The sequence below is a fragment of the Alligator mississippiensis genome, chromosome 2 (assembly GCF_030867095.1).
Source record: "Alligator mississippiensis isolate rAllMis1 chromosome 2, rAllMis1, whole genome shotgun sequence".
In the NCBI taxonomy this organism is placed as follows: domain Eukaryota; kingdom Metazoa; phylum Chordata; order Crocodylia; family Alligatoridae; genus Alligator; species Alligator mississippiensis.
In genome coordinates, this window is record NC_081825.1 from 276,051,390 (window position 1) to 276,068,312 (window position 16,923).

Below are 16,923 nucleotides of genomic sequence, written 5' to 3' on the forward strand. Positions count from 1 at the left end.
GGCCATTCTAATCAGGAAGTATGTCACAGGCAGGGTCCTACAGGAGGGCCGTGATCTCCTTAAGGCCCCTTCCCGTGCCAAGCTGGCCCAAGGGCATCCTCGATTTCTCGCCCGCCACGTCTTTGTTAGGGAGGCTGCCTTTTTATGCCTTCTTGGTCACTTCTTGTTGTAGTCTCTGCTTGTGGACTCCCAGACCCCTTGTGGGTCCCACTCTACAAATGGGTACTTCCAGGGCACCCTAGCCTTAGGGCCTATGTGTGGCTCCAACCACCCCTTATACCATGCCCCAAGCCTCGCAGCTGGAATGGACATTGTTCTGTCAGGTCTACGATCTCTCTGGCACTCGGGCCCTCTGTGGCCCTGTCTCTCTCCGCGCCCTCTCTCTAGGGCCTTCGCCACAATGCTGCCCCTCTTTAGTTTTGCCGCCTTCCTCTGGGGCCTTCTCTATAGCAGTGCTGCTCCCTTCTCCAGGGCTCACCGCAGTGCTGCTCCCTTCTCCAGGGCTCACCCTGCCCGCACTGGGGCTTCTCAACCACCCTTTTCTGGGGTTGGGGTCAATGTACCCCAGATGCTGCGCCCTCACTGGCACTGGGGTCCTCAGACTCTGCAAGTCCCCTATGAGGATGCTGCGCCCTTACTGGTACTGGGGCCCCCACACCACTGTGGGTCCCCTATGAGGCCTCCTCCACCCCCTAATAGCCTCACCCAAACCACTGGTCATAAACGGCAACACAAAATACAAGCCAATCAGCTATAACTTAAACAGAAGCCGCCTGACCATAACAATGCCCAAGCCTACCAGGAATTACTCCATCCCTTCCATGAGACAGCTCCTTCCTTTTTGGCAGCTGGCAGAGAACTGCTAGCCTGACCTCAGCCCCTGGGCTTTATAAGGACCAGGCCCTGTCCTTCCGGTCAGCTGACCTTCCCTGGTTGCCCTGGCAACCCACAGCTGGGCTCCTTATTCACTCACTGCTAGGGTCCCTTCCCTAGTTTCTCCTCCTTAGGAGCAGGGCACCTCAGTGCTCTGCGACAAAGTGCATCTTCCAGAGCCTTCCACCACATCTTCCAAGAATGCTGCCTTTTTCCTATTTTGCTCTGTAGTAGGGCTGGACCTATGGGTGGACCTTCCTTCTCTGCTTTTATTTTCAACAGCATCTTTTCTTTTCCCCACCTCAGCATTGCATTAATTTCATCCCTGACTAAATTCTTCCATTTCAGCCTGGGCCATCCTCTTTTCCTTCTACTTTCACTGTCAATCCTCTTCTCGCTGTATTTCCTCTTTTGCTATGCAAGCCTTGCCTTTGCCATCTGTCTGGCCTCCCTGGCTTTTTGTCAGTAATGTTCCCCACACTCACCTACACTCATGGTAAAAGAAGGCAGCATTGTGCTTTGCTGTGTGGGTGTTGCATGTTGGGCATTTTGGTCTCATCGTGGTCTGCTATTGCTATGAATTTACTTTTACATAGTTCATCACAGTGTGTTCATTTAAGACTGATCCTTCTGATCACACAGTAATAAACCCTTATTTGCTGTAAGAGGTCAGTGAAAAGGGTTTTGCTGGGGCACCATTTGTCCTTGCATAGTTAATACAGCGTGAATGTTCTGGTTTGTAACTGAACTGCAGAGATTAGTTGCAGACAGAGTCTTGGCATGCTGAGATCTCAGACCAGGAACATGTTTATTTTAGAAATTTTGAAAAAGGCCATTTTGCCTTGAGAGAGAGAGAAATAGAAAAGAAAAAGAGAAGACAGGGGAGAAATTTCTGCATGGTCTTGTGAGCTTTATCCAGGGACTGACCTTCAAACAGAACTCCTGCAGGCTACTGATCAGCCTGGAAAGTAGCACACCTGCAAGTTCTGGAAACAAAAGGGGCTAATTCTGGGGCATGCTGAGTACTCATCACTCCCATTAAGACCAGGCTCACAGGGGAAATAATACCAGCTTGGGGCATATGTGGAACATAAGCTTGGCCCTGAGAGACATGTCCAGATGAATGTGCATGTGCAGTATGCAGCACCATAGACCTGTCTGTGGTGCCGCACACTGCACATGTCACACATGCAGGTGTTTGCTGTGCTGCTAATTTGCAGTGCAGGGGGTGTTTCTGACACTGGGAGATCCTGGTGTCAAAAACCCTGTGCCTAAAAAAAAAACGGAGTTGCACATCTGGTGGCAGTATGCGCCACTCAAAATCAGAGCCTGGACAACTGGAGCCATGCTCTGGCTGCTGGCCAGGCTCCCTGCTGCAGGATTGCCATGGCTTCAGCTCCCAGAAGCCCCCAGAGCCCAGATAAGGCTGCAGGGGCCAGCCCAGGTGCTGGCCCCAGGCTCCCCTACCCCACCTGGAGCAAAGTGCCATACGCCAGAGCACATATGCATGGACATTCCTGGGGACGAGTAGCAGTGGCACATACTGTGCTGCTGCTGTTTTTCCCCATGGAAATGCATGTTCCCACTTGTGGGAACGTGCCCCACAAATTTAATAACAATTATGAAGACTTTTGTCTCCAGTTCCATAGCTGCAGAAGTGGCACGATTGTTCTGTGCTGTGCTAGGGCAGGGGAGTCATACCAGGGAGTTCTGCCCTGAGGACGGTGAAGAAATCCCCTTTCTGGCTGCCCCACCCCTGCTCTGAGGCAGCCTAGGGCCTGGGAGTCTCGCTCTACCTGGTCAGTTCACCTGGTCTCCTAGGTGATGGGGTTGTCATTTCCATGGGGGGCAGGGGAGGTCACCCTTCTTTTATGCTAAATTCCCGCCAAATGGCTTGGGAAATCCTGGTCCCCTCACCTGATGATGCTGATGAATTTTAAAAGCATTGGTCAGCATCCAATGGGCCTGCTTCTGGTTGGGTCCAGGTGATGAGGTTAGAAAGATTATTTAAAGGGTCTCTCCATCTTGGAGTAGAGAGACTTCTTTTGGTCACTGAATCAAGCTGTGGGCCTCCAGAAGTCTCTGGGTGTTGATGTGAGTAACTTACCTGCAATCTAGCTAGGAACTTAGATTTAAGTGTTTTGGTCGCGTATCAAAAGGCAACAAGCCTATGCTGTTTTGCTCAAAGTCAGTTTTCTTTCTATATTCAGTTGTTTTATATTCCTTCTACTCCCTATCCCTATTGGATCAATAAAGCTATCTGCTATAGCTCATGGTGTGTGCTTTAGAGGGAAGGGACGAGCCTTTTCTGGCTCACTTACTCAGCTGGCTAAGGTGGGCCTGGCTTTTTGCATTCCTCCTGTACAGGAGGCAGCTTTTGTATGCTTCAGGCTAAAAGAAGCACCCCAGAATCCCACGGTGGGTTGAGCACCCTCAAGGTGTACAGGGTCCATGTACCTCAGGTGACACAGAGCCTTATCAAAGACCCAAGTCCGGGTGGTGGCAGTGGTTACCCCAGGCTTGCGGGTGTGGCCGGACGTAGGCACTGCAGGGGAGGCACTCAAAGCTTGGTTTTTGGTTGGGCACAGTAAGGAGCATGGCTCAGCGCAGGAGCAGCCCCTACTGGCCCACCACAAGGACATGGGGGTAAACAAGGAGAGGTGAAAGGAAGAGGTAAATGGTGTTGCTCTGGACATCCACTGCCTATTGCTTCAACACACATACTATCATGTTCTTGTTCCATACACTTCCAAGGAGGAGGTAAAGAGGTGGAGGCTGGCCCAAGTCAAAGTACCCATGGAGATGCCTTGACTGTACTACTGCCTGCAGTGGCCTTCTCATCGCTGGCTGTGGTAGCTGCCCAGAATAGTTGCCAGACTGTGCACCCAGTGGAGAGGTGTTCATGTGCATAGGAAGCATGGGAAATACAGTCCATTCCTAGCTCTGCTGAAGCCTTTCCATATAATTTTTGTTGTTTTTTTAATACTGATTAAATTAAACTGGGGTATCCTAGGGTAGCTGATACAACTAGTCCCTATTACTGTGTCTTCTTGCTAGATGATTGAAAAGTATGTAAAGCCCGTTTGCCTTTTTTCAAATGGCTCTCTCAGGATGGGCACCAACAAATGACACCTGAGCCAATGTAATTTACACTAATGGGGTTTTATCCATGATTTGTTAGGGATAATTTCCTCAGTTTAGGTGATGTTACTCCAGTTTAGGATTTAGTTTTGTCTCAGTGTTGAACATACAGCGTCTGCTCATGACCTGAAATTTTGGAGGCGTAGCTTCTATTGGGGTGGTCCTGCAAAGCAGTTTTTCACCTCAGTGCCTGCAAAATGGGCGGATTCCTTGTACAATGGCAAATCACAAGGCTGCTTGTCAGTGGCTTCTGTAATCAGCATTCTTTGCAAAAAAATGGGCTAGAAAAAAGTCACATTTTTAGAAAGGCTAGAAATCTGAGAATCTTCCCAATGTTCTGGGCCCCTTGTTCTGAGAAGTGTAGGTGCCACATGCAGGCTTCAGGAGCGGTAAAGTCTGGCTTTAACTTTTAGGTTTTCTGCAAATATAACCTATTAGCAAGGGTAAGTTATAAGTCCCTCTCTGCTCATGTGAGAGGTTACAGCCCTAGCTATGAAATCTTGGCTTTCTCTCTCATGTTGCAGAGCTCAGGCTTTGCAGTTCAATTTCTATACCTTGGCTAAGTGGCAGCTGTCCTGTCAGTAGAGACTCATCCAGAATTAGAAATGTGCTAGCCCTCCAGCACTTGCAAAAAGCAGCCTTTGAGCAGAGGATGTTTGTAATTCACTGATAAGCACATTACAGGCCCCTGTGTCTGACCTATAGTGGGATAGGTGCTGTTAGAGACTCTGGGTCCATACTGGTGTGTTTGCCAAGAAGGCAATCATCACACAAGCTCCTGCTGGTCTTTTAGGCAGGTTCACTGACAAGATTTTGTGGAAATGTACTGAGGGCTTAGTGGAACCAGGAACTGGAATTCTCATTGTTTGGGAGAGTTTGCAACTCATTTAAGCAGATGGCCCACAGAAAACCCTAACTGAAGACTCAGTGATTTGAACTTTCTTTGGAAAATCACAGGCAGTGGCATAACAAAACATCTTCATTTAAATTCAGGTAACCAGTAACATAGGTAAAGGTACATAGGGGGAACCCTGGGCACTAGCTCTGAGCTAAGAGGGAGAACAAAAATAGCAGTGGTTGCACTGCCAGTCTGAATACTATCACCACCATGGCCAGCAGTGCAGTCACTGATGCTGCCATACTTGCCACCACTGGCCAGGGCCCAGGAACACCTCTGTAGGCAATGATAGCATTAATGAGGAAACCTGTACTCTAACCCATTACCTCTTCAGGCAGAGGTCTATACTTATGGTAACTAATTTAGTCATGACTGAAAATGGGGTATTAAGGTGAAAGCACCTAACTGCCACACACCCTTAGTCAGTGCACAGTTGACCCCTGCGGGTCAGTGTTGCGCTTCACTTTTTCACAAATTGTGGAAAGGAGTGATCCTACCAGTTGCTAAGCACTATCCCTTCTCATTCTCCTCAGCTAACACTGCAGGGACTCAGTTCTTCCAGGAATCGCTTAGCCCTATCTGCACTGAGCCTAACATGAGCCCACTTAGGTTAATTACTTCAGGTTTCATTCTTCCTTTAAGCATACGATTAGGCATTCAGTGCCAGCTAGAACGTGATCCCAAATAACCCAGTTGCAAATAGTGATCCTTTTAAACCAAAACAATCTATGTCAAACTGCTTCCCTAAATCCTGGGCTAGGAGCCACTTGTGCTAAATTGTTTTCTATATATTGGCTATTTAATGGTATTAGCATAACACAAGCTCCAATATGCAGAGGAAGCGTTTGTCTCTGCAGTTTCACAAGCGAGTGTTTCTGATTAATTAAAAAATGAGGATGGATGAGTTGCAGTGAGGATTTCAATGTAAATGCATCAGCAGATGCTGTCTGAGCCTCCCAGTAGAAGATATCACTTTTAATAAACTCGGAACAGATGGCCTATGGTGGAAACAGATATGATACATATCAAAAAGTGCCTTCTACTCCCTTCTTATCTAACTTGGTCCTAAACCTGAGGGTCAGCTACTTAATTGGTGTAAATCAGCAATGCTTCATTGACTTCAGTGTGGCTGCACTAATTTATACAAGCTGAGGATGTGGCCCAGGATTTTTTACACGACTTGTATAAATGACATCAATTTACTAACTTCTAAGGAGCGATATACATTATAGTGCAGAGCCTCATATTGAGAGTCAGTTAACCAGATGAATTAGGCTGCATTAGGATAAACAAGAGATAACATGCAATTCAAGTGCAGTTTTTTCCTGGTCAGGGCTAAAACCAGCTGTTCTTATGTAGGCAAATGGCTTGCTGATTTCCAAGGTGGTTGTGCCTGCATCAGAACTGGGGATACGTATTATTGAATCTTTTACTGAGATGAAATTATTCCTTAAACAGATTATGAATCATCTTACCTTGTGAACAAATGATGGGGTATGGGATCAAAAATGTAATGTCAGGAATGCTGTTATAGAAAATCTATTCAATCACTATTTCCATCATGGTAACATGTTATACTTAGGCTTTATGTGGGAGAGTCCCACTCATAGATCTTGTAGTGCTTTGCAAAGATGGTTAAAATAGCATGATCCTGATTTTACTGATGGAGAAACCAGGCCCTGAAACTGTTAAATGACCCCCACACAACTGATAAATGACATCCTAGGGTCATGATGATGTTGTGCTTCATGCTTTTCCAGGTGAAGTGAAAAAATGTCATTTTTTTAAAAATGTGTTGCTCATCGTATGCCAAAATGTGACAAGTAACCATTTATATCCCCTTTCTGCCCAGCATCACTATTGAATATATTTTTCAGGAAGTCTAGGTAGATGGATTAAGAGGATAAAAGACTCAGTTGAGTGAAATGGAAAAAATGAACTACCTGATTCACAAGCAAGTATATGATAGGGACCATTCCTCATATTCAGAGAGAGGAACTCAATAGGTCTTTCCCATCTATAGATTATCTCAGTAGGAAGACAGAACCTTTGGCCTGAGGCTTTCACTAGCTCAGGTGTTGCTTAGAATACAGCTTTTGTAAGGGATACAGAGGGAATTGTGTTAGCAGAGTGACTTCAAGATTGCTTTACCATCTGCAGTTTGAACAGTGTAGCCAGAGGCTAATGTAGACTTAATTCCATAAAATGATGTAAGTCTGATGAATAAGGCTGAAGCTGGGGAGCATTCATGGTCTAGTCACCAAATTATCATTGCATCTGAAACACACCTGAAGGCAAAGATTAGAATCGCCAAAATACAAATGCATTTCTTACCATGAAAATGATTCTTGGAGTGTTTTGGGGTAATGTTTTATAGAAAACTGAGGATCTGCTCTAGAAGCAATGGAAAGAGAAAAGACTGCACTTGGAATTACTCCTCAAGGTTAAAATGGGGAAAAGCATATTAAATATAATTACTGTTACACAGTAGAAAGATAAGACAGTTGGTAGCAAGGATGGATACACATCTGAGGTTCAGAAGACCTGGATTTCATTCTATGTTGCACTGTAGCTCCCTTGCCTAACTTTGGACAAGACTCATGGTCTCTCTGTGCCTCAGGTCCCCATGACTAACATAGGGATAGCCACACTTCCTTATCTGATAGGGGTGTTGTATGCAAGAACGTATCGTTATTCAGAGAACCAGTTGAAATCAAATTGAAATTGGTGGGTGTGAGGGCAGTCCTTTATTGAGGCTAAAGGTAGGAAACTGTTAAGCTCCTTTTAGACTAAAATTGAACCACAGTGGGCCACAACTCAAACCACAGGTCTCATGTAAGGGTGGTCAGGTAGAAACCACAGGTGGATGGAGCAACTTGACCTGGATTTAAATGCAAATGTAGTGGGTTGTGTAATGCTTTTGTGGAAGGGACTCTATATATGTGTGTGAGATGGAAATAGCAGAAATATGTATCACAGCAGCAGACAAAGGCAGCAGCAGAAAGCCACAGACAGCCAGAGAAGTCCTTATACCATGGCTCTGAGAGAAAACTATGAGACAGTAGGCACGTTTACAAAAATGGCTTAATGTACAGTGGACTATTCTACTGCGCATTAGCAAGTCACGGCAAAAACCGTGCCAATACACAGTAAAACTAGTCTACCGTGCATTAAGCATCACAAAAAAACTATTTGCCTTTTCTACTGAGCATTAGTGGAGGCTAATGAGCCTTTATGTTGTACCTCATATTACAGAAATTAAACTTAATGCACAGTAGCATAGGTGCATGAATGAACATGTAGACGCACCCAGCTTATTAGGTAAAGGCTTGGATTCTTTAACAAGACTTTGTTACAATCTTTGCAAATAAATACAGTTCTAAACACAGGCTATGGTGTTTACTTACATAATAGCTGCACTTGTACAATAGCTGTGACCTTAATTTTGCCTAAAAATTTTGGAAAAAACAACTTACCTGTGTAATGGCCACATCCATGTTTCTAAAGGAAGAGTCTCAAAAGACACTGCTCTTAAATGATGGGAGTTGCTGTAGAATGGGATACACCCACGTGGGAAATCCATGCATGAGGTACATTCATTTCACTCTTCATTCAGTGTCATCCATAGGATTGTACAAGAAGGGGGAAGAATTGATGGGTGCAAGAACCCAGACCTATGCCTTTTATTTAATGCTGATACTTCCTGGGTCTTGCTCTGGGGCATGTGTAATGTCTTCACCCTAAGCTTCAGTGACAAAATTCCAGGGGAAAAAACATGACTATTTCAAAACAAAAACCTGTACTTGACTCTGTCATCAGTTCCACCCTCCCTCTTCACCTCCCACAATGGACATAACTCACAAAGTCCAGCATGTTGGCTAACCAGTTGTTCAAAACGAGCAACAATATCTAAGACTGTGAAGTGTTATGTGTTGTGTGGGCAATATGTCAATACTTTAAACAGACCAAAAAAACACTGTTTATGGGAAGTGGAAATTAGAAGCTTCTTATTATGTAGAAGCAATCTGAGCACAGAGGGTGTGTCTACACGTGCCATTAGGGGGCAGCAATAAACTACTTATTGCTCCTCAGTTTATTGCTCCCAGGAAGCTCCCTGGTGCGTAGTTCACAAGTGCGTCCAGAGTCCAGCATATTGAGACAGGTTTCAGCAGCCTGTGGCTGCTCTGACTGGGCTCAATGTGCTGTGGAGGGGCTGACTGGGGCACAAGGGTGCTTCAGTGTGGGACTAGCCAGTGGCCAGCCCCCTCGCTGAAGCACCCTCATGTCCCAGTCAGTTAGGGTAATGTCTACATGTGTGCTGCTCTGCATGAAAAAGCTCCACAGCAAAGCAGGACTTGAATTTACAAGTCCTATCCTGCTGCAGAGTTTATTAATTTTGTGCGCCATAATGGGGGCTTATGTAGATTCTGAGACATTTACTGTACAGTTAGTCAACTTCACAGTAAATGTTTCATGTAGACATTAGGGCTGTGCGAAGCAGCACTGTGCCATTTCGCCTTGAGTTTCGAGGTTTCAACAGAACAGCGTTCCATTTCGAATTTCATTTCAATTCGAAACAGCTATTCCATTTTGCTTCATCGGAACAGTGAGGCTGTTTTGACGCTGTTTCGATGTTTTGACAATTCGCCCCCTGCCTGAGCTAGCGCTGGGGATGGGGAAGCAGCTCAGCTGGGCTGACTCCCTGCCTGATCTAGCATTAAAGGAGCACCAACAGGGATTTTTCTTTTGCTTAGTGTTGTTCATAGTCTATACTTTGACCATAGAGATGACAGACAGAGCAGTATTTATTTCCTACTTATCCCAGAGGACCATGTTGCAGCAATAATAGATATCAGTAAGGCTTTAAGGTGTCTCTCTTGGGCAGATACACCTCAGCTGCAACCCACTGAAGTAAAATTTAGATGTAAAAAAACATCCCAACTCACTGACATGCCAATTAAAGTCAGCTGTAACACCATGGACTTTCAGCTCCTCTACAATGCTTTATAGAACATATTCTATATTAGCAAGATGGAAATTTTTGCTCCTAGGTATGGGCCTGTCTTGCCTATTTTAAGCCTTTGTTTACCAATTTAACAGTGAAAAATATAGCAATTGTGTAGTGAATTTTTCCATTAGTATAAGTCAGTCAGTCAGAGGTAATGATCCATGGAATGGATATCCAAATCACTCCCCAGAGAAAAGTAGCAGTTTCATCTTGATAGTTTAGCAACATATTCCCAATATCATGTTAAATCATCCCAGTGATGAGAAGTGCTATATGGTTTAATAAGTATCTGGAATATCTAGAGGCTCATCTGTGAACCCTATTACTTTTATTGGTGAAAAGTGTTCCATCCTGCAGGGTTCCAAGGGGCATCGTGTACTACTCGGAACAGGAATTGATTGGGAGGGCTGAGGTTTTATCAAGACATCAGAACAAAAACAGACTGTTTATGATTATTAAATGGAACACTGGGCCTTTAGTTATTTGCTGCCACATTGCCAATATCAGTGGATGAGTTCCAAGTTTGGAAATATTAATTTTGCAGCTTGAGACAATGAACTTAGTGATAATATTTTTTCCAACTCCATATTGCTTCTGAACCAATCTTCTCAGTTCACTTCACACATGTCAGCATCCCTGCAAGACAGACAAAAGCTGGTGAGTCTATTCTGTGGAAGAATAAACTCAGATACAGAGATGATGACTGCTTCAGAACAGGAGCACTAGAAACAGAATGTGGAATCCTAGCCTCCTTCTCCCCCTCCAAGCAACCCCTCTCCCTCTACTCAGAGCTTTTACCAGTAAATAATATTCCCTTTCTTTATATTAGCTTTATTTTATCCCTGAGGAAATGATTTCCCTAATTAGGTTCTTCATTTTTTTTTAAACAAGAGCTACATAAAGCTTTTCCCTTTCTCATCTCTGACTAAATAAAAGATAACAGCCTCATTAGACAATTGAGTGTTGTTCCTATCAAGCAACAATACTTCATCCCTTGGGAGCTTTCTTTAACCACAGCCTACAAGCATCTATTCTAATTAAGCTTAGCTTGAGGCCCACTGCAAGGGCAATCAAGGTTGCTGTGGGTTTCGATAATATCCTTGCTGTACAGCAGGAGTGCTGCATCTTGGCTAAGTATAATACAGTATGAATTTCCATTGGGCTGCTGGACTTATCCACCTGTTTGACCATTTGAGTTGCTCTCAGAATTTTAAATAATGATTGCTTTGCTCTAGCCAAGAAATAAAACCTAATGGTTTGAAAATTTGAGGGACTGAGGCAGTAAGTCAACTGACTGAAAAATCATGTCATTTTTTAATGCTGGCTTGCAGAACAGTGTGACCAAGACTTGATTTGGCAGGCATGAATGTCTGGTTTCTACCTGAGACCATCGGCTGGCTTTTGACATCTTCTCCAGCACAAATGGAAACTTGGTCAGGCTTTCTATTCAGCATGCTTTTGCAAATAATTTATAAAAGGGTAATAAATAATTGATAGAAGTGATAGGTCACAAGCATGGGTAGTATGCAACCCAGATAATTATAAGCACATCATTAGATTGTATTAGAGATGGTCATTAGCCACTGACATGGTCAAAACATGACAGACAACTTCTGCAAATGAATTCAATAACTCAGATTTTTCAGTTAGGTGGATGTCACAGATTCTCCACAAAACCGAATTGCCTTTGAGGTTCTCTATGTGGCATGCATGGAAAACCTCCCAAATTAGGTTTACTCCTACAGTGTTTATCTTTCTTTGTAGCTAGGTTGACGATGGGTTCGGTTTTGTCATTTTCACATCTGTATATATTCTAGTATTTTATGTAAATGTACTTTTGTAATTTCATGATGTCACTGGAAGACAATCAAGTGTGGTATTGAGCACACACCCAAGGCATTGTCTGTCTGTAATGGGGGAAATCAACTCCTGTACAGAAAAGGCATCCAAAAGAAATGGCCCTCCAGCCTAGGGAACTCCAGATACCCCAGAGAGACCAGACATTTCCAGAGGTTTCTGGTGACTCATGAGAATGCTAGTCCTGTTCAAGTGATTTAGGAAGCTATATGTAGGATATACTTGGTCTTTTGGATTTTTTCTAAGCTGAAGTAGGTCTGAGACCTCAGCTGCCAAGGCTGGTAGAATCAGTAGCAAGGGTGATCCCTACAAATGCTGGCAGGTCTCTCAGGAGGGCTAGGGTATAGCCAGCTGAGAGGGTATGAAATGTCTCTTGTCTTTTTAGTTCCATGTCCAAACCTATAATCAGTTCTGCTTGTATAATTATCTTCTCCTTTATAATAAATCCTTTTTCTGTTTTGTCTCTCTGCTGATTTGCCTGTGGGAAGAGTGATTGCTGGGGGCAAGCGATATTCGATGGAAAGGGGGGTGGGGAGACCTAAAATGTTTTTCACAACCCAACATGGTTGCCTCCTGGGGCTGTCAGAGATTCCCTTACTGTAGCTGCAGGGTTTGGTAAAAGGGCAGTGGAGCGGAGGCTAACTGGGGGTGAGGAGCTATCCCAGGGCAACCTTGGTCTGTTTCTTGGCCTGTTCCGGCACAGAGGGGAGAAACTCAGGGCTCTGCAGGTCCCCATGAACAGGTTTGTGACAATGGGCTTGAAATAGATAGTTTCTTTTTTTTTTTAGTTGTAATTTTTAAATCAGTTTTCTAATGTCTTGGTGAAAACATTATAGGAAGTGTTGTTTAAACAGATATTGCCATTTTATCTTTATAAAAAAAACAAGGTATTTTTTTTCCATCTCTCAGGCTTGTTCTTTACAATACACTTTGTTGTGCTTTTCCCACTCTGGTTTAAAAGACCAAATAAATGTGGGGGGTTTTCTACCACTTACATGATTATTTTTTTTAACGAACAAGTTTTTATAGTAAGATTGTTCTAACACTCATTCATAAACTCAAGATTTTATGAAACATAAGGTAAGTTTTAAATCAAAAAATGATTTTTTCCAGTTGCTGTGACTAAAGACTCAACCTGGGATCTAAAATTCAAGTTGGATTGTCTCTGTCTGTCAAATCTGTTAAGACTGGATGCACATAAGAACTTTTACAGTACATAATATAGTTTATTAGTCTTGCAAAACTCATGCTTTATGCTCTAAGTTGTTGAGTGCGATCTTCAGGCACCTTATGTATTAAGTATTTGCACACATAAAAAGCCAACATTTTCTTAACAAATACCATTCATCAAGATCCAGCAAATCTAGCCTACTTATGATCAGAGTTGGATATCCTTTCCCTCCAAGAAATAATACCTTTTCCATGAGGATTTCTACTGAAATCAATAAAATCACTTGTGGACTACTCTATTGGTAAAGAAGTGATTTGATATGCCCTACCAACTAGTATCAATACCTGGTGCCTTAACCAGAATAAAATCCAAATCAATTGTCCATACTTGTGCTGGTTCTAGCCTATGATAGAGTAAGGTAATGCTAATAAAATAGATATAACTAATGTCTAATCCTGGACTACCTTCCAGAATTATTATTGCTGCCATGGAGTGGTAACTATGCCACAGGTAAGCTTTTTGTTAGAGACTTCAGTTTAACAGGGGCTTTAAACTTTTCTTTGATAAAAATCTCATTGAAATGGTAAAAAACAAAACAGAGAATATAAATGGCCAGCTCTATTTTCCAGGCTGAAAAATGAAAAATGGAGAGAGAATGAGAGTTCCAAAATTACCTCTGTTGAGTTGTCTTGCCTTTTTAAAAATCTTTTTTGCAAGAAATTTAATACACTCTCATTTGTCCTAGTTACTTTTCCTCATGCACTGATTTCTAGAACACCATATATACATCTAATAGTGCTGGCCTATTTGACATTTTATAACTCTTGAGCCATCAAAACAGGGATTATTCTGGTGTGAGCATCACACTCTCCTAACTTCCCAAGGAACATTCACAATAAAAATGATTTGGCAACGACAGAAATCTTGCAAATGGTTTCAGTTTCAATTAATCATAATTTGCCAATTAAAAGTAATTTTCTATCTATCTAATTGTGCATCACTTCTTAAGTGAAACAAAGTAGCAGATTTTGCTTTGTAAAATTAAATAGGATTGGGGTTGCATAAAAAATGTTTTTCTTTAGAATGAGAAAGTGTATTTCAGTTGATTAAGCAGAAACCTCCTCTACAGCATGAAATGAGATGTAACCAGGCATACAGTAGCCAGAGCACATAAGCAGCTCTAAAGAGGCTGCAGGACCAATGAGGAATTTTGTCAGGTGGGCAACATAACAAGTATATGTTGGCACTAGTGTGGGGAAGGGTCAACACAGGATACCCTGTTGGAGAGCACTGCTTACACAAACTCAGGGAACTGGTGGGCAGGATCCCCTGGGAGGCAAGTCTGAGTGGAAAAGAAGTCCAAGAGAGCCAGCTGTCCTTTAAAGAGGCCATTAAGAATACAGGCGCAAGCTAGTCCAATGTGATGCAAGAATGGGAAGTGTAACAGGAAACCAGTCTGGCTATCTCCTCCATTCCTTTTTGCAGGTCAAAAAGGCATCCTACACAAAGTGGAAACATGGTTGCATTACTAGGGAAGAGTACAAAAATATTGTATGGGTATGAGAAAATTAGGAAAGCCCAAGGTACTTGAGATACAACTGGCAAGGGACATAAAAGGCATTAAAAAGGGATTTTATACGTATGTCAGAAGTAAGAGGAAGACCAAAGGAAGGGTAGGTCTCTTACCAGATGCAGAAGGTTGATGCAGGAGTCTGAAGTATATGATGTGTTTTTTACTTCAGTCTTCATAAATAAGGTCAAGTCCCAGATAATGACTGGAGTTGGCAGCAAAGATAGGGGAGGAAAGAAACAGCCTAGAATAGTAGTAGAACAAGTTAGGGATTACTTAGAGAAGCCATATGCTTTCAAGTCAGCAGGGCTAGATGGGCTACAACATAAGTGTAACAGGAGCCAACAGCTTCTGTTACTTTAAGAGAAGAGCGGCAGGAAAGGGCTTCAATGAAACACAGCTGCAAGACATTAAGCAGCCAAACGAGTTAAGGAGTCACAGAGCTGCAAGAAGCTATCTTGGGCAGGCTGTCTTGCAAAGAGCTACAGGGGCATTGCTCCAAGCAGGTAGCTACATAGGGGTGGAAGGGTAGAGTCCAGAGGCAAACATGTGATGTGCAGGCTGCAGCAGGTTCGAGCAGGCTGATTAGTGGGCTGATTAGGAAACCCTGTGTCCAGTTGGCGACCTTGTGACAAGGAAGAGTGGGGCCCAGAATAGCAGAAGCCTGACTCTTGGGTTAGAAGACTCAGTTGGGTCCTGAGCTTTGCAGGGGGAAGAGAGTGTGTGAACCCAGGCTACTGGAGAGGGGAGTACAGGCAAAAACAGGTATCCAGGGAAGTGGGAGAGAGTCACTTGATAGAGGGTAGGAGTCTGTGGTGTGACTCAGAGACCGAGAATGGTTTAAGTATTTTGTTTAAGAACAGTTTATGTTGGCTGTTAATGCTACGAGGCATGGGTGTTGCTGAAGGGGAGGCAGGAGACCACAGTTGGGGGATGCCAGGAAAGGCACTCTATGCTCAGGTTAGCAGATTTAAGGTCTGGGTGAGATTACTGATCAAGGGAGCTGGCACAGGAAAGCTCTAATGGGTCTGGTGGGGGCAGGCCACAAGGCTACAGTAGGTGCCAGTGAGACGTGGCACATTTTAGTTGTGGGCCTGGAAGATCAAGGTAGGGCCAGAGGTCTAGGAGATAGTACCAACCACAAGGCTTGGGATTGGCTAAAGTGAAGGTAGGAGGCTATGGAGGGGGCTAATGAGCAGTAGTGGATTAAGATTTATTGGGGCCCTGGGCAAACATTAAATTGGAATTTAATTTAAATTAAATTTAATTTTTAATTTTTAATTAAAAAATTACCAGTCTGTGCCCTCCAGGGGGCTACAGCCAGGCCCACCCAGTCTCCACAGCACATCTGGGGTGAGCCATGGGGCATGAGCGCCGCTGAAGAAAGGCAGCCCCAGCCCCGACCCAATCTGGCCCCTCCCCATGGCGGGTGTCGAGCAGCTGGGGCTGTGGTCTCCCAGTGCTATGAGATAGGCTGAGGCTGGAGCTGGGGCTGGCCTGGGGGGAAGCATGGGCTTCACGGCACCCCCCAGCTGCCTGCCTGCCCCTCTGCCATCCAGGTGGTGTGACTATTCTGTCCTGTCCCAGTGGTGCTGGTGCCAGCAGCCACCCACAGATGGTGGAGAGTGGGAGCGGGGCTGCACATGGGGTCTTCTGCCACAGACTGTCCCGGGAAGCCGCCGGATGCCCCTGGGCCCAGGCCCTGCAGTCCTGTGCATTAATCTGCCCCTGGTCAGAGCTACCAAATATATTACACATGGTCACCCTAGGCTGATCCTTTCACAGGTTTCCTGGGACACGGGAGGAAAATCCAGGTGGATCAGCCTCAGCTGTGAAAGTGAATAGAAAGGATGAAGTGTACTTCTTCCCCTCCTCACCCTTGTCTCTTAACAGGGGTGTTTGCTGCTGTGGTTGTGTGCGTGTTCATTTGGCTGTGTTTCCTGATTTGTCCACCTATCACATGGATCGCTCTGCAAATTTGCCAGTGCTCACTGTTTAGAGAGGAGCACTAGGAATTTTATATATATGTAAACAATCTATATATAAAGAGAAATGAATTCGCAATAATAAAATTAAAAATCAGCCAAGTGTGAAGAGTTGACTTCCTTCCTGGAGGAATGCCTGAGGGAAGGGGAGGGGGCTGGGGCAGGTGCAGCAGGATATGGGATTAAAGCCTCTGGCAGCAGTTCCCAGACTGTGGCTGGTAGTCGAATGCCAGCTAAGTTCGTTTCCGATCCTTAGCCTTCCACTGGAAAGTCCTGACTTCAAGTACTGCGTAAGACACTTAAGGGCATGAGTCCCATTGGAAGTCACTGGGCCTGGACACATCCATCCCTTCAGGCCTTGGAAATCCCATGCCAGGCAATGCTGCTTCCTTAGGTGATGCTTGTGGGGGGGTTTGGATG

The 16,923-nt window shown here is 44.3% G+C and overlaps 1 long non-coding RNA gene across 1 annotated transcript in view; it reads left to right on the forward strand.

Moving 5' to 3' along the window:
- The window catches only part of LOC109281686 (uncharacterized), a 40,255-nt gene extending 23,655 nt beyond the window's left edge, over nt 1-16,600 (forward strand). The window contains exon 4 of the long non-coding RNA XR_002088441.1: nt 16,304-16,600. This is a non-coding gene — a long non-coding RNA (uncharacterized LOC109281686). The remainder of the gene's footprint in view (nt 1-16,303) is intronic.
- The last annotated feature ends 323 nt before the right edge of the window (nt 16,601-16,923 follow it).